The following is a 19,374-nucleotide window of genomic DNA, read 5'->3' on the forward strand; positions in this document are numbered from 1 at the left end:
CTAATAAGAAAAGTAAGATCATCTTTTTAGAACGAAATACCAAACTTGATGGAATTAGTAGTTTCTACAGGATTAAATTTGCGAATAATTTTATGCTCTGTTTGATATAAGATATAAATTTATTATATTCAGAATTAAGTTTGAAATTAATTTTATACTCTATTTGATAGAAGGACTTTCACTAAAAATAATATAAAATTAATTCAAATTTAATCATTAATATTCTACTTATCCGCGTACCAAACGGCCACAGAAGCTATGATGGCCTGACGGCTGAAGCTACTAGTGTTGTACTCGCCTATTTTAAAAGCTTCTGCTGATAGGCTGGAAATTAGGAGTGCGGACAAAGACGATGGTACTTTCCTAAATTAGAATATATTTTTTTTGTTTGTTAACAAAATTAGAATGATTACAAAAAGGACAGTTGAATTTTCCATACAAAAAGCAACGGACTCTGTTTAAAAATATAGCAGAGAGAGAGTAAACAGGCCTATTCTATTGTTTAATGTTTAATAGTTTTGGCTGATTGGCTGGAAATTGGGAGTACGGAGGAACTTTCTTACATCAGAATCATTATCCTTTAATAGTTTTCCTTTTTCTTTGGTCCAATGAAAAAAAAGGGTTAGTTGAATTACGTACTTCCAAATTACTTCCATAGAAAATCAGGGGCGGATCTGGTTGAGGTTCGATTCAGCTTTTAGCTTTTGATTCGGAGTTTAAATTTATATGTTAAAAATTATTAAAATTATAATAAATAATAGATATGAATTCATAAATTTAATAATATAACTTAAAATCTTAAAATTAAATCTTTAAAATTTAAATTTTGAATCCGTCTTTAAAGAAAAGCAAATGCCGATCAAAACCAAAAAATCTTCTATATCAAACTTCGTCTTACCTTTTAACGTAATCTCACCATATTCACCTTCCTTTTTCTTCAAATTGCGACTTTGTCTCGTCGGAATGGGAATTTGAATTAGTTCAGATATCAACTTATTAGCACATGGGATTTTACTTACACTTAATTTGTAATATATATATAACAATATTTTACTAATCATAGAAAAATAAAAAATAAGGAATTATACTTCAATCTTCCTCATTTTGTGCTTTAATCTTTTTCATTTCCCCTTTCCCGCCACCCTCTTTCTTTCTCACCAAACACACCTAAAGTTGTAAACTCGGAAAAGCTAAGCTCTATCGACCGCTATTAAAGCTTTAAATTTGAAAATCGAGTTTTTTTTTGTTTTGCGAAATTGTTATTGGTTTGGGTTGGAAGTTGTTAGAAACTATTGGGATATCCTTTACATTAATTTTGAGGTGGTTTGGTGAAGATTAAAGTTGGTTATTATTCGAAATTCATATTGAATCTCGAAAAGGAAATGAAAAATCGATATATGCTTCGTTCAACCTAGTGGCGGATGTAACATGATATGTGGGCGTTCAATTGAATCCCTAACTTTCGATGTGGAGCATAAATTTGTCTAAAAGTTTAGTAAAAGTAGCAATAATTAGTAGACACGAAACCAATTTTTTTAAAATACAGCGAGTTCAAGCTAAAAATCTTAAAAGGTTGAACCCATAAAGTTAATTTAAATATTGGATCCGCCTCTGGTTCTACCCTATTAGATAACGATGTCTAATTGAACACAAAGTTTAATTAAAAATAAAAATATTAACACTTGAGATTTGAAATAAATCATTCATATTTGTATGGTATAGATAAAATAAAAAATTAAATTATTTTTAAACGTAACATTATTTTAAGTAGGCTAAAAAAGAAAATATGCCATATGAAATGGAACAGAGAAAGTAATATGATATCCGCAATTTGGAATGGTACATTACTGTTGGAGCATGTCATTTTAATGTTAAAATTATAATATGAAAATACACTATTTCGATGGGTATAATATAAAAGATTGTTACTCAAAAGTGTAATTAAAAAAAAAAAATGCACACTTAAAACAAAGGTTAAGGAGCAGTATGATATTTTCTTTCTAAACTGAAAATAGTATTTTATAGCACTCAAATTAAGTTTCCAAAATATAGTTGTTAATTTTTCACGTGTTATCTATTCTTTGTTTGCTTTGGTGTTCATTTTCTCAAGTTGCCTTCGAGCATTCTCATAGCTTAAAGATCGGAATCACGTGTTATATATAGTTAAACCTCTCTATAATGGCAGCGTTTGTCCAAAAATTTCATGGCTGCTATAGTGAAGTGTTGTTATACATGTATACTGACATTTCATGCTTGGATCTCATTTAGCTGTTAAAAACAAAAATACGCAAAAAAATAATTTCATTACTTTTTATGTTATAAACGAAAATAAATACTTGTTAATTTAAAATCTCAATTGGTATTTATATCATTAATTAAAATTGAAAATATTAATAAAGTACTCATAAATCCATAACTAGTTATACCGTACCAATAAAAATTAAAATTTGAGGAACATATGCATTTAAAACTAATTAAAAGTTTTAATATTTAAAGTTTGACGTAGAATTCTACGATTGTGGATTGTTTCGTAAATTTTAGTCTCTTAGGGATAATATAACGCTTGAATTGACGAAGATTTTTGTCCAAACTTCTGCAAAAAGGAATTCAATAGCTTTCCCTTGAAGGTTGTTTAGGAGTATTTTTATCAAGCAATAATATTACTAAAATAATTCCAAATCTGATTCAAGCAGCTCTTTAAAGAGCCAAATCGAGATTTTTCTGAGGGCCGAAACGAAAATATTCATATAGCGTCGGTTCTGTAAGAGCTTAACAGTTGACTCTTCTATTTCACCCCAAGTAGCAGTAGGTTGAGGCTCTTCATCAGCACTTTTATAGTCACCTTCTGCATCCACTGTCTCTTGTTCTTCCACTCTAAAGACTTATGCAATAATCTCTTTATCAGTGTAAGTTTCAAGGATTGGAAGTGTTGCGTCAAACTCCATGTAAGTGGTAGCATCCTTTGCTTGATTGGTGTTATGAGATGAGATTCGGGCTATAACTTTTTTTTCTTTTAGATATTCGTATTTCAAATTTACTATGTGCATGACATTAATGATGATCATCATAAATAAGTTAATATTTTGTATACATAATATATTTCTTACACGATATTTGAGCATGACTGTTATAGAGAGGTAGTTTTATAAAGAGTGTGCCGCTATAATAAATGTCGTTGTTGTTATAGGTAGAATGCTATTATAGAGAAGTAAAATCTAACCTAAAAAATCGGTACCGAAGAAAATCAGGCCGTTATAATGAAATGTTGTTATAAGGAATGACAATTATAGAGAGGTTTGACTGTGTATATTTTCTTCATCACCATTACATATAAACCATTAGATTGATTTCAAATAAAAACAACTTTTTGCTATAATACCGCTTTATTAACTTTCAGGCCCGGTACAAATGCAAGACTAATGGATGTCGTAAAAATTAAGGAGGATATTGAAGCCTTCACATATTTGGGAAATTTAAAACAATTCTTGTCTTTTCCAGAGAGGGAAAAAAAAAAAAAAGGAAAACATGCTGCATATTGTATAGCTAAAATCTTTTACCAAATATGTAGAGAAAACTTTCAAATGAAATACAGACGGACAAGAAACACGGAAAACTTCCGAGTGAAATACAGACGGACAAGAAACACACACATATATCAATCGTTTTGAGAGACAAACATTCTTTTATTTTTCAGAAGTGACAAGTCTGCATGGTTACGGCTTATTCACGGCAGTACTTATTCAAAAGATCAACATACATGCATGATATATAACAATGCATGCTGACAAAAATTACATTATTTAGATAACCTCAATGAACAAAATAAGAAGCTTGATCGCTGCCACTCAAAGCAACAGCAACAAATCATCTTTTTCCTTGTTCTCAAAGTACAGTAATTGTAACGATCCGCTAGGTCGTTATGGGGTCTTTGAACATTTTACCCTTGTTAGTACCTTCCCGAGAATAGAATGAGCTTAATGAGAACACAGAAAGTTAGAAGTCTAAAAATTGAAACTTGTGTTGGTTGTTGTTGTGCATTGTCCGAAACTTGTCTTCATTTCCGTTGGGGTGACTTAGTAAATTAGACCTCCGTTGAAAATTCTGAGGCCACGGATGAGTCCGTAGCGTGTTTTTATATATTTGTGCATGTTTGGTTTGCGTCTGTAGGGCCTCGGATTGGTGTTGGGATTTTGGGTGAAAAATCAGCAATCGCTAGTTAATATGGACCGCTGTAGTGCGGGTAGTACCGTTGTAGCGAGTTCGCTGTAGCGGGGAGGTGGTTGTCGCCGCGGGAGTCGGGGAATTAAATGAGGTCCGCCATAGCGAACATCGACCACTGCAGCAATCGACAGGAGGCAGAAACAGTGTTTTATATTCCATATTTCGAACTCATTCCCCACAAAACACCAAAAACAGTTCCCAAGAACACTAGGCTAGGGCACCACTCTTCATCAAGGTAAGTCTGAACCTCTAACTTCATCCATTCCATAATCCTCTTAAGTCCCTACATTATCTAAGGTTCATTAATGGTGAATTGAAAGGCTAGAACCCTAGAATTCATGAAAACCCTTGAACAATGTATGACTATTGATTTTATTGTTGTTTAATCATCTAGGAGTACAGATCATCACTTCCTAGGATGAGAATTTGATTATTAATGGCGGGGATGGTTGATTGAGACTTAGGGTTCCAATAAAAATGAAAGTTTTAACCTAAAAACTGATTGAAAAGGGTTGAATTAACTATAGAACCCATGAATTGTTATAGCATGATTGTTTGGATTGATTTTAGGATGAATTCGTACCTAATGATAGTTCACCCATTGAAAAAGGGTAGAAGTAGTGGGGTTGTCTTTCTCAAATTGCTGTTGTTGAGTAGACGATTCCTTATTATTCACTTAGCGTTATTATTTCTAGATGTTGAGCGTTCTGAAGCTTTGCGAAATGAGAAGACTGTTGCAGAATAATTGCATTGTTTCAGTTCGGCTTCGAGGTAGGTTACGGTTTACTTGAGTTAGACTTTGGTTAGTTGATTGTATATGTAATAAAGTTGATATGAGAAAGTATGATTGGTTAGTATGAATTCTTATTATGTGGGCTTGTTGTCATTTCTTCATATACCTAAATTTGAGATGGAATTGTTGTATTTTGAAAAGGAAGGAGTCAATATATACTCTTTTTATTGACTGAGATGGTTGCATAATCATGCTCTGTTGAGTGAATTTATCTGAGTCTTGTTATAACTTGTCGCATGGTGCCTTGTAGTCATTGATATTTATATTATTGACCGATCATGTGCCATATTAACTGTTGGAATGGAAATATGTTGAGATTCATATTGTGATCAGATACAACGATATAAATATATAAAAGCGCATTTGACAGGGGGTGAGGATGTGGCCTACTTATGAGCTCGTGATCCGAGATCAGTTCCGGAGTGAGTGGTATATGAACACCATGGGTCCCCTGCAAGTCATGATTGTTTGGGGAAACCATACCATTTAGCATATGTGTACATGGTTGAAATACTTCCATTATTTTATTGCATTACATCAGACTCATGTTATTTCTATTGTTGGCTGATGACTGAACTTATATCAACTAGGTGATTGATTGATAGCTGGACTTATCTTATTCCTATGTTGGCTGATTTCTGTTGATGACATTATTTAGTTATGTGTTATTGTGCCTATCTGCCTATCTTATTGATTTTATGAAGTATGCATGATACTAATCTTAGTCAACCTACGATTTCTACCGGTACATAGTGTTTGTACTGATACTACCTTGCTACACTTTTTATTTGAGTGCACATTGTGTTCCAGAGACATCTTCCAGACCTCATATCTAGTGTGAGGCCAGTTTCTGATCAGATCCAAGGGTGATCTCCTATCCATGTCATGCCGCCTGAAGATATTTCCTTATTTGAATGTCTAATTTCATTCCATCTATTTATGATTATTTTAGACAGCTATTTCATTCATTAGACAACATTAAGTTTTAGAATCCTTATACGATGACTTTTGAATTTTGGGATTGTAATAGTTAGGATTTCCGCACCTTATATTTATTTATGGCATGACTAGACAGTTGGTTATTATTATTATCATTACATCCTTGAATGTTTTAAGATTTACTAATTAAAGGGTTAAGGGGATTGGTTCGCCCACTAGGAGAATTAGTGTGAGTGTCACTCACGACTACTTTGGTCGTAGTAATAGTTATCTTAAGACCGTCAAGACAATCGCCAAAAGAGAGAAGATATGTAGTAGTAAACTTTTGGTTTGGAAAGAGTGATAGTGGTCTTCCCGCAGTCGTCAATGCGCAATATATTTGTTGGAAGGCAAGTGCTATGGAGTTATGGAGTTTTGGGTCGTAGTTGAAAACTGCACAAAAAAGAGTTTCATTACGTACAAAAAAGTTAATCACAAAACATATATGTAGAGCTATACTCAATCGAAAGATTCTTATGCAACAAGAAACTTATCGAGAACATCGCCAACCTTGATAGTCTTTCCTAACGCACCTAACACTTTTATGCACCTTATGAACCAGATGATGAAACCTTTCATTGGAAAATTTACTATTTTGCATTTTGATAATATTTCGGTGTATTCTTGATCAGCTGAAGGACACATTAAGCACCTTAGCCATATCTTTTATGTTCTTAGACGAGAAGCTTTTTGCTAATTTGAAAAAGTGTACCTTTTATGTGGATACAGTGATATTTCTTGGCTTTATTATTAGTGCTAGAAGGGTGGAAGTGGATGAGTCCAAGATTGGAGCTATTAGGCATTGACCTACACCTAAGTCCATAGGTGACATAAGTAGCTTTCATAGTTTAGCAATTTTCTATGGGATATTTGTAAAGAATTTAGTAATATTGCTTCTCCTTTGACTCAAGTGATAAAAAAGAAGGAATCGTTTTATTGGGATGAAGAGCAGAAACGATATTTAAGGGTTTAACGGATGAGCTAAGCAGAGCACCACTTCTATTATAATTATCAAACATTGAGAAAGTCTTTGAAATTGTGTGTGATGCAAGTAAAGTAAGCATCGGGATCATATTAATGCAAGAAGGAAAGCCTTTATCCTACTTTAGTTAGAAGCTTAACAGGGCTAATTTGAAATATACTACGCAGGAAATCTTTTGCTTTGGTGAGGACTATAGATTATTGGCAACACTATCTTTAACATAGGGAGTTATTGTAAAAACTAATCATGATGCTTTAAAGTTCCTTAAAAGCCCATTTGGATTGGCTTATAAGCTGTTTTCAGCTTTATTGAGTGTTTGACTGACCAGCTTATAAGCCATTTTGTGCTCAAATAAGCCCAAAAAAATAATTTGGCCCGTTTGGCTTAATTTATCTAAAGCAGCTTATAAGCTGAAAGCAGCTTATAAGTCAAAAAAAATAAGTTGGGCTACACCAATTTTTTTTTTTTTTTTACTTATAAGTTGTTTTCAGCTTATAAGCAGCTTTTTTTAAGCCCATCCAAACAGGCTCTAAAACCCCAAGATAAGTTGGAAAATAGGCATGTCAAGTGAGTTGGAGTTTAACAACAATTTCCTTATATAGTTCAATGGAAGAAGGATAAGGGAAATGTCATTGTTGATGCCCTTTTTAGGTGATATACTCTGATTTTTGTTTTCACTGAAAGGTTGTGGATCTGAGAGTTTGACGGAACTTTATCCTAATGATGTTGAATTGGGGGAGCACTACACCAAATGTGAGCAAGTTGAGGCATATAAGAATGTAAGTCCTAATGATGTCGATTTGGGAGAGCACTACGCCAAATGAGAGAAAGTTGAGGCATATAAGAATGTAAGTAGGCTTGATGATAGTTACCGCTATCATGATAAGATTGTAAAAAAAGAAAGAGAGATAGCGAAGGTTGGCGAACAAAGAAGGCTTTCTAAGATTATTGGTTATTTGCTTCGATATGGTAAAGTGTAGGTGCTTCAATCTTCTTGGAGAGAGTTACTCATTAGAAAGGCACATAGTGGGGATTTGTTTTGGATAAGGAGGGCATGCAGTGGGAATCTGATGGGACATTTTGGTATACCTAAGACTAGTTATTCTTGAGTAAAGAAAATTGTGTTAAAAGGATTTGTCGTACTTGTGTGTTGATTATAACCATTTCTTTTGAGCCAATGGTCCTTTAGAAACAACCTCTGTACCCCCACAAAGTTAGGAGAAAGGTATGCGTACATCCTACCTTTCCCACACTCCACTTGTGGGATTACACTTGGTATGTTGATTGTGACGATGCTAAGTCTGAGGTACAATTATTGCCAAGAAAACAATTTTTGTTGATGTCTCTAGCACCTAATGGGAAGCTTAGATAAGTGGTGGGGAATGTACCAGTGCTATAATGCATGATACCAGCCAACTCCCCAAAGTTTGCAACCATAATAACAGGGTAAATAATGCTTTTGGACATGTTAATGTGGAGCCAGAGAAGGCTTCAAAGGGTGAGGTTGAGATATTTTACTTTTGGCTTCTCAGTGCCACAGAAAATAAGGGTTTCATCAACAAATAGGAGACAAAATATAAGAACTGTTAGATCCGAGCTCCTAGCCACATCAAAGCCTTCAAGCCACTGTAATTGCTTAGCTTTTTCCAGCATGCTACTAAGACTCTATGGCCAGGATGAAGAGGAAGGGGAATGGAGGATCTCCTAGCCTTATTCTCTCATAAAGGAATCAGAGTATTTCTCGCTCCAGTGAAGTTGAATTTAATTCATTTGATCTACCAATCTCACCAAACCCCGCTTGCCTTAGAATAGAGGTAAGATACTGCCAGTTGAGTTTGTCAAAGACCTTCACTATGTCCAGCTTGAATAGGAGACCACGAACATCACTTTTGCCTCTAATCTAGAATTCATTTGCTATAACGGTTGCATTAATGATCTGCCTACCTTTTATGCATTTTGATAACCTGAGACTAATCTCCGTATCACCTTCTTCAATCTAATTGTTAACACCTCTGCTACTAACTTATAGAGACTAGTAATAAGACTGATAGGCATAAAGTCTCTGAGCTCTATTGCACCTTTCTTTAGGGATAAAGATAATAAATGAAGCATTCAAGGATTTTACCATGTGGAAGTTGTTGTGGGACTGGAAAAAGGTTCCTATAAGATCTTGTTTAACAATATCCCGACACTTCTCATAGAAAGCCAATGTAAAATCATTTGGTCTTGAACTTTTGTCTGGGGCACATGAGTTTATTGTATTCAACACTTCTTATTCTTCAAAACACTGTTTAAAAGCATCCCTTTCATCTCGGTTCAGACATCCCAAGCCTTTAAAGGTTGTTGTAGGTCTCCAAACTTCATCCTCAGAATATAACTCCTGATAGAAGTCAATAATAGCTCATTTTACTTGCTCCTTGTCTTCGATGATACTTCCCCCACCCGTAGCCTGTCAATATAATTGTGTTTCCTATGAGAACTGGCAATCCTTTTGTCAATCTCTGTTAAACCAAAGTACCTTGATTTCTATCTCCATGATGTTTCTTTAGACTTAGCTAACTGCTGAATCTCCATTTTCAATTGCATGATTTTATTCTTTTCAGCTTGAGACTGTGATCTTCCTTCAATGGCGTGTTCTAGCATAAAAATTTCTTCCATAGTGTTAGGAAATTAAGATTTCTCTAGAAACTCCAAAAGTAGTTGATATTTTGAGTTTTGTAGTAGACTAGTCTTTTGGGCTAAAATGAGTGGTGGTTAGTGAGCCACATATGTACTTAGTTTAGTGTGAGATATTTTGCTTATTTTGTGTTTTGTAATACTCACACTTTATATATAGAAAACCATCTCAAATGAGATAGTAAGAGAAATAAAAAGAAAATTCAGAAACTTCTCTAGCCTTCTCCTTCTTCATCTTTAAAATTCTTGTAGCAATTTACAGCTGCAATTTTTCTGTTGTTCCTCCTTTTACCTTTCAAATTCTTCTTTCTCTTCTTTCTAACATGGTATCCGAGCTTATTTCCTAAGGGATCTGAATCAAATCTTGTTACTTGGCTTATCTTATTCCTGGGTTTTCTTGGATTTATTTGCTGGGTAAACTCATGGCACCTGAAAATCAGCCAACAACGGGTCCTCCCGATTTTTACCGGCGAGAATTATCACATTTGGGCCATCAAGATGATGGATTATCTAAAGGCTCTCAACTTCTGGGAAGTTGTTGAGAGGAGAGAACCTGTTGTCCAACCTCTGAGAGTTAATGAAACTCTCAATGAAAATTAAAAGTATGATGAGTTGGTGACTAGATCTCCAAGAGCTCTCACTTGCATACATCCAGGTCTTACAGAAGTGATGTTTACAAGAATTATGGCTTGTGAAACAGCTAAAGAGGCCTGGGATAAGTTAAAGGAGGAGTTTGAAGGCAATAACAGAGTAAAGTCTGCTAGGGTTTTAACTTTGAAGAGGGAGTTTGAGATTTTGAAGATGAAGGACTCAGATAGTGTGAAAGAATACTCTTCCAAGCTAATGGAGATTGTGAACCAGGTACGGATACTTGGTGAAGACTTCCCAGATCAGAAAGTTGTAGAATAAATCTTGGTTAGCCTTCTAGATAAGTTTGAATAAAAAATCTCAGTTATTGAAGAGTTTTGTGACTTGACTACTCTTACAATAGTTGAATTGATCTCCAAATTGCAAGTCCAAAAGCAAAGGGTAACTATGAGAAGTGAAGGGATAGTAGAAGATGCCTTCCAAGTAAGGCATAAATTCAAGCAGCGGAAGGAAGCCAGAAAATCCTCCTTAGATAACTCTAGAGAGGTAAAATATGGTGAAAACCAAGGTGATTCGTCAAGAAAAGGAAAATTTCCACCTTGTGGTATTTGTAAGAAGACAAACCACTTAGAGAAGAATTGTTGGCAGAAGCCAAAAAGGGCCCCCAGTTCAATGTAGATATTGTAAAAGGTATGGGCACATCGAGAGAAATTGCAGGCAAAAGCAAAATCAAAGTGGTCAATCTTCCCAACGAGCAAATTTTGTGGATGATCACCAAGTTGAAAAATCAGAGGAGGAGGTTTTCATTTCCTCGCACACATCACATGTTGATGGATGTAACTGGTATGTTGACAGCGCATGCACAAGGCACATGGCGATTGATGAAAATTTGTTTGTTACCTTCGATAGAACCGACATAACTAAAGTGAGGCTTGGAAATGTTGCATTGGTGCAAGCTCAAGGTAGAGGGTCAGTAAAATTTTCTACTGACAAAGGTATGAAAATCATTAAAGATGTTCTTTATGTGCCAAGCTTGACTCAAAACTAGTTGAGCGTTGCTCAATTGCTTCATAAAAATTATTCTCTTAATTTCAAGAATAAAAAATGTATCATTTATGATCCTAAAGGATGTGAAGTAGCTAAAATTAGCATGATTGACAATGCCTTTTCAATTTCATGCTATTCTATTGTTACTTGCTCTTTTAATGTTGAATTGAATGACACTTGGCTTTGGCACAAAAGGTTTGGTCATTACAACCTTGGTTCACTGGTGTATATGCAATTGAAGGGCATGGTGCTTTATATACCAAAAATTGACATGTGCAGAGATGTTTGTGAGTCATGTCAATTCGGTAAAATGCATAGACAATCCTTTCCTAAAGGAAGTCTTTGAAGGGCTAAGGAAAAGCTAGAGTTGGTTCATACAGATTTATGTGGACCAATGAGGACGACTTCTTTTAGTGGAAACAAATACTTTATTCTCTTTGTGGATGATCTAACTAGAATGACATGGGTTTACTTTCTTAGCAGCAAATCTCAAGTGTTTTCTATTTTCAAAGAATTCAAGGCTATGGTAGAAAGGGAGAGTGGCTGCAGGTTGAAGTATATAAGGTCAGATAATGGAACTAACTATACTTCATATCAATTCATCTACTATTGCAAAGATTTAGGCATTCAACAACAGTTCACTGTTAGCTACACTCCAGAACAGAATAGGGTTTCTGAGAGAAAGAATAGAACGGTGATGGAGATAGCAAGATGCATGTTGGCAAAAAACAAAAGATGCCTAAATATTTTTGGGCCGAAGCAGTCAATATCACAGTCTATTTGCTAAATAGATTGCCAACTAGAGCAGTCCACGGCATGACGCCTTTTGAAGCGTGGAGGGGTATAAAGCCGTCTGCAAGACACTTGAAGGTATTTGGTTCGGTGTGCTATGCACATGCTCCTGATGCTAAAAGAGGCAAATTAGATAGCAAGGTAGAATTTTGCATTCTGTTGGGCTTTAGCACAGTTGCAAAAGGGTATAGAGTGTACAATGTTAGTAGCAAGAAGGTGTTCGTCAGTAGAGATCTTGTAGTGGACGAGTCCAGCTACTATGATTGGGATCGAGATATGGTTGTAAAGAATCAAGGTGGGAGTACTTCAGTTGCAACTCCAAATCCGCACAAGAGTGATAGTACCTTTAGTCCTATTGATGGAACAAAACACAATTCAAATGTTGAATTGACTACAGATTCTCCCGTTTTGAAGACCAGGTCACTAGCTGAAGTATATGAGCAATGCAATTTTGCTCTTGTTGAACCGTCCTCCTATGAAGAAGTAGCAAGTCAAGAAGTTTGAATTTCTGCAATGGAGGAAGAGCTTTCCATGATCAATAAAAATGACACTTGGGTGTTGGTTGAAAGGCCAAAATAGAAGAACGTTATCGGTGTTAGATGGGTTTATAGAACAAAGTTCAATGTAGATGGCTCCATTTTCAAGCATAAAGATAGACTTGTAGTTAAAGGCTATTCTCAGCAGCCTGGAGTAGATTTTGGAGATACGTTTGCTCCTGTTGCAAGGCATGAGACAGTAAGATTTCTACTCGCTCTTGCAGCACACTACAAGTGGAAAATCTTTCATTTGGATGTCAAATCTGCATTTCTCAATGGATTGCTTGAAGAAGACATTCATGTTGAACAACCTGAAGGTTTTACAGTTGCAGGTGAAGAAGATAAGGTGTATAAGCTTAAAAAGGCGCTCTATGGTCTTAAACAAGCTCCAAGAGCTTGGTATAGTAGGCTGGATACTCATTTGTTGTCTCAAGGCTTCAACAGAAGCCTAAATGAACCTACTTTGTACTTCAAAAAGCAAGCTAATGGGAAGTTGATTGTGATATCAGTTTATGTTGATGATTTGATGATCACAGGTGAAAATCCTCTTGTAGTTCAAGAAGTTAAAAATGAAATGTTAAAACCTTTTGAGATGTCTGATTTAGGAGAGATGAAGTTTTTCCTCGGTATGGAGATTACTCAATCTCGTGAAGGAATTTTCTTGTCCCAAATGAAGTATGCTTTGAATCTGTTAAAAAAGTTTAAGCTTGACAAGTGCAAACCCGTTGCAACTCCACTTGTTGTGAATGAAAAGTTGATGAAGGATGATGGTGAAGAAAGGGCAGATCCAAAACTTTATAGAAGTATTATTGGAAGCCTATTGTATCTTACAGCTTCCAGGCCATATGTAATGTTCGCTGGTAGTTTGTTGTCCCGATATATGCAAAGTCCAAGCACTAAACACTTTGGAGCTGCAAAAAGGGTGTTAAGGTACATTAGAGGGACAGTTGACTATGGAATTTGGTATAGAAGTGTGGAGAATGGAGTTCTTATTGGCTATTCTGATAGCGATTGGGGTGGATGTTTGGATGATTACAAAAGCACATCTGGTTACTCATTTTCTTTTGGTTCTGGCATTTTTTCTTAGAGCACAAAGAAGCAAGATATTGTAGCTCAATCTTCAACGGAAGCCTAGTATGTGGCTGCTGCATCTGCTACAAATCAAGGAATTTGGTTGAGAAATATCTTGTTTGAATTGGATCTGTTGCCACTAGAACCAACGGTGATCTATGTGGACAATAAATCAGCCATTTCCATGGCTGAAAATCCGGTGCAGCATGGAAGAACAAAGCATATCAACATCAGATTTCATGCTTTAAGAGATGCAGAAAAGAATGGTGAAGTTAAACTGGTGCATTGCAGCAGTGAAGAACAAGAAGCTGATATTCTAACCAAGGCTCTTCCCACCAAGAAGTTTGAGTTTCAAAGAATGTTGCAAGGAGTTTCAATGAAAAATCTTAAGGAGGAGTGTTAGGAAATTAAGATTTCTCTAGAAACTCCAAGAGTAGTTGATATTTTGAGTTTTTGTAGTAGACTAGTCTTTTGGATTAAAATGAGTGGTGGTTAGTGAGCCACATATGTACTTAGTTTAGTGTGAGATATTTTGCCTATTTTGTGTTTTGTAATACTCACACTTTATATATAGAAAACTATCTCAAATGAGATAGTAAGAGAAATAAAAAGAAAATTCAGAAACTTCTCTAGCCTTCTCCTTCTTCATCTTCAAAATTCTTGTAGCAATTTACAGCTGCAATTTTTCTGTTGTTCCTCCTTTTACCTTTCAAATTCTTCTTTCTTTTCTTTCTAACACATAGCTTTGTTAGGTTCGATGGTTATTTTTCCAAATACCTCCCTATTCCAGACAACAACAACATCCACATCACAGAGATTTCTTTGGCTTGAGAATTCGTACAACCTTCGTTTACAAAACGCCACTTGCCTATAGCTTTTCTATTGGATTCTCTTCATTTCCACCTTCTTTCTCCCCATTTTTTCTCCTAATCTAAAATTATCAGATACTGTTGTAAAATGTATCTTTATTTTTTATTTAAGTTTATATTACGTACATTGAAATATATTAATAAAGTTAATATTATCAGTTATAGAAATGGGGAGCTTGATTTTTAAAGCAAATTTAAGAGGTGTAAATGATTTCCATCCATTTGAAATAGGATAATTTTATCCTCTGTCAACATATCATGTTAAATCCCAAAAGAAATGGAACGAACGAAATTAGATTTATATCATTTCTAACAAATTATAAATTATTCATAATAATATTAAATACTTGAATAGTGATGAAGCGATATCTGATCCTTGTCCTTGAAATGAAAATCTTCACAAATCAAATTAATATTCATTTTTTTGTGCTAAAATTGAAATGTGCTTCCTTCTACCCTTTTTATAAAGCTATATCTGAAGGTGTAGGGAAGAAGTCGTCAATGAAAAAGCGATAACCGATAACATTTAAAAACGTGTTACTCAAATGTGTAATGAAAAAATATTACACACTTAAAATAAAGACTAAGGAGAGCTTTGATATTTTTTTCTTAAACCGAATAGAGCATTTTCACCTGATAAGTTTGATTAATGAAAAAAATATCATTATTTTTACTTTCGTTACCAAAATATTGCTATTAATTTTTCAAAATCATTATTCAAGAAAAAGAAACACATTTTTCCGATAACTTAATAATGGAGTATACACCTCAAGAGAAAATATTTATTGTTAGCGCGAAAACAATAAAAACACAGTAATTAATGTGGTTTGGATCGATGTGATCTTACTCCACGAAGAACGGCCGACACTTTCATTAATATCAAGGGAGAAAATAAGTTAAATGATTGAATACTCTCAGGTTCTATGTTCTGTCCTACTTAATAAATCCTAGATAGCATGTATTTATATTACTAGGTCTAATCCTTTCCTAGAAAGGATCTAAATCCGAATAACACTCGAAAACCAATAAAGAAAAAAGTTTCCTTTTATTTCTTTCCGCTTTTGAGCAGGAATAACACTCGAAAACCAATGAACTCTCTGATTTTTTATCAAGTTAATAACACTCTAGCTATCAAATTTTAGAGTTGGTTCATGTTGAACCCTACTCAATTCTAACACCAAACCTTTCAACAATATATCCTCCTTTACTGCTTCTGTTGCTGCCAAAAATTCAGCTTCTATTGTGGACAAAGAAACTATAGACTAGAGAGTTGCTTTCCAACTTATGGCACTACCTGCAAGAGTAAATATATAACCCGTTGTTGATCTCCTTCTTTCAAGATCACCTGCAAAATCAGAATCCAGATAACCAAGGACCGAGAAGCCTTCATTTCTCATCCTACAAAAAGTTAGACTAACATTCAAAGAACTTTTAAGATATCTCAATATCCACTTAATTGCTTCCTAATGTATCTTACCCGGATTATACATGAATCAACTTACCACACTCACTACTTGATCAATATCAGGCCGAGTGCAAACCATCCTTTTTTCTGAAGACCCATTTGCAGCCAACTGTTCTCTTCACTTTTGGTAGACTACCAAATCCCATGTCTGGTTCTTGCAGAGACTCCATCTCTTCGGTCTTGGCTAAACGCCATTGATCAGCTTCACCACACATAGTAGCTTCTGTATAGCTTGAGGGTTCCAGATCATTTATTTCCTCCTCGACAGTAGCTAATGCATATGCCACAAGATTAACTTGCGAAGGCTGAAGACAATATTTTGATTAGGCTTCGGAGTTCATTTGCCCTTCCAGTATCTATACTGTATGGTTCACCTTCAGGTACTACTATGTGAGCTTTTTTATTAACTGACTCACCTGAGTCACTTGATCCTCCTGTTCGGTGAGTTTCATATTTTCCTCCACCGTTTCTATTGTAAGAACTTTCTGTCCTGCAAACTCAATATAAGTCTTTCCAGGATCAAGCATAAAGGCCTCATCAAAAGTAACATCTCTACTGATCACAAACTTAAAAGGATCTAAACTCTATATTCTACATCCTTTTACCCCTTCAGCATATCCCATAACTGAACCTTTTTGATCTCTATGTTCTAGTTTTCCATCACTTACATGATAATATGCGAGACATCCAAAGATTCTTAAGTACGAGTAACAGACGGTTTACCTGATCATACCTCATTTAGAGTTTTGAAGTCAATCGCCGATGCTGGAGAACGATTAACAACATAACAAGGAGTATTTACTGTTTCCGCCCAGAACTCCTTAGGCACCTTGTCATTAGAGAGCATATATCGTGCTTTCTCAAGAAGAGTGGGGTTCATCCTTTCAGCTACTCCATTATGCTGTGGTGTATGCCTAACAATTCTAAGTCTCAATACACTATGAATGTTGCAGAAATTGTCAAACTCTTCATTGAAAAACTCTAAGCTATTATTTGTTCGAAGACACTTAATCTTTCTCTCACATTGATTTCCAATTAATGTCTTCCAGTTTTTGAAATTCTCAAAGACATCTTTTTTAGCTTTAAGAAGTATACCCAAATCTTGAGTGAAAATCCATCAATGAAAGTAAGAAGATACCTCTTTCCACCCTTGGATGGAACCTGAGATGGACCCCATAAATCTGAATGAATGTAGTCAAGTACCCCTTCAGTTTTGTGCTTGCCCATGCTAAAGCTGACCCGTTTCTGCTTTCCAAGGACATAATGCTCACAAAAATCAAGTGTACTAATCTTCTTACCTTTCAAAAGGTTTCGGTTGCTCAAAATTTCCAACCCTCTCTCGCTCATGTGACCTAATCTGATATGCCACATCTTAGCCTTGTCATTATCTGATAACTGTAAGGTTGCAGCATTCGCAGTACCTAGAATGGTGCTGCCCATAATTACATAAAGACCACCCTCCAGTTTAGCCTTTAATATGACCAGAGAACCCTTAGTCACCTTGCAGATTCCACCTTCACCCGTATGCTTATATCCGAGCTTATCAAGAGTACCAAGAAAGATCAGATTTTTTTTCATATCAGGAACATGTTGAACATTATACAATGTTTTTATGATGCCGTCATGACACCGTATACGGGCTGAACCAATGCCTACTATTTCACATGCTGCATTGTTACCCATAAGTACAGTCCCACTTGTCTACTCGTAGCAAGTAAATCAATCTTTTTTGAAGCACATGTGAAAGCTACAAGCTGAATCTAAAATCCACTTGTGTGTCTGAATGTCATCTGTTGAAATAGTTAGCACATAATATTCTTCAGATGTCTGAGCTACCTGAACCATAGATGACTGACTGTTGTTTTATCAATCTTCTTATTCGGGCCCTCTCAAAGTGGCCCTTTTGTTGACAACCCCAATATTCAACATCCTTCTTACTCACCCTTTTCCTAGACTTTGACGTAGCTATTGATTTGTCTCTCCCTCTTTGACTCGAGCGATCTCTAACCGTCAAACCCTCACCTGGTCCTCTTTCTCACCATTGTTGATATGGTTTCTTAATTTAGTTGAATTCAATGCATGTCTTACTATTTGTAACGTGACCATCTCCTTACTGTACATCATTGAATTAACTAAGTCTTTGTACGTCGGTGATAATGAAAACAGTAGAGTGCACACTAGTTCTTCATCTCCCACTTTAATATCAGCATGAGTAAGATCCACAGCCAATTTATTAAAAACATCAAGATGATCCTGTAAAGTTGTACCTGTCTTCATCTTGAAGGTGTGTAAACGCTGTCTTAACAACATTCTAGTTGTTACTGATTTCTTCTGGTAGAGATCTTCAAGTTTCTTCCACAAAGTCGTAGCTGTTTTCTTGGTACTGACTTCACATAACACGTTGTTTGATAAGGATAATTGAATTGTGCTAAACGCATCCATCTCAATCTTCTGCTTCTCAGCCTCTTTGGTATTTTCGGGATACGAGTCGTCCAAAGCATAGACCGATCCTTCTCTCCGTAATAACGCCATGATCTTGATCTTCCAGATGTTGAAGTTATTACTTCGCCCATTAAAACTCACTACCTCAAGCTTCATAGATGCCATAATCTCCTGGTCTCCTAGATCTCACGACCTGTAGGTTTCTGATACCAATTGTTAGCGCAGAAATGATATTTATACTACTAGGTATAATCCTTTCCTAGAAAGGATCTAAATCTCAATAACACTTGAAAATCAACAAAGAAAAAAATTTCCTTTTATTTCTTTCTGCTTTTGAGTAGGAATTGGCTTGAATATCTTTTCAACTTCATATTTATTTTCTTCTCAAGTTTAATTGATAGTTTTATAATTTGAATGCAATATATAATGTAAATCTTTAAGTGGATATTTTTATATTAAATGCGTTTCACTGGAGGAAAAATTAGCATTTGAAGCCGAATTCAATAGTTCTTGTGGGAGAACATTTAACTTATATAGAAGCATGAGTTTGGAGGTGGTATCGTCATCCACCTCCAACTCATGTAAAAAAAAAAAAAAAAAAGTGGACCCCGTATTAAAAAATCAAGCAATATCCATGTAATTCCTAAAGTATCCTCATTAAGTTAATAATGATGGATTCATTGTCATATGCGTATCAACCCATTAGTGGGAACAAAGGAAAACATTGTACAACAAAAACGTGGACACCATATTATTGTTTTTCTTCAAAAGGTTAAGTAGCCAAACCATACAATTTCCTTTCTTTTCTTATATTAGCCTGAGATCTAATCTAGATATTTAACTGTTGTATTTGCTATCCCACCATGTCATTTATTTGTTATGTTTATTAAATAAATATACTTAGAATATTTATA

At 35.2% G+C, this 19,374-nt stretch overlaps 1 protein-coding gene across 1 annotated transcript in view; it reads right to left on the bottom strand.

Annotated features, from left to right (window-relative positions):
- The window catches only part of LOC132603983 (agamous-like MADS-box protein AGL27), a 107,441-nt gene that overhangs the window by 23,633 nt on the left and 64,434 nt on the right, over positions 1-19,374 (bottom strand). The window lies entirely within an intron of this gene.

This window comes from Lycium barbarum, chromosome 7 (genome assembly GCF_019175385.1).
Source record: "Lycium barbarum isolate Lr01 chromosome 7, ASM1917538v2, whole genome shotgun sequence".
Lineage (NCBI taxonomy): Eukaryota > Viridiplantae > Streptophyta > Magnoliopsida > Solanales > Solanaceae > Lycium > Lycium barbarum.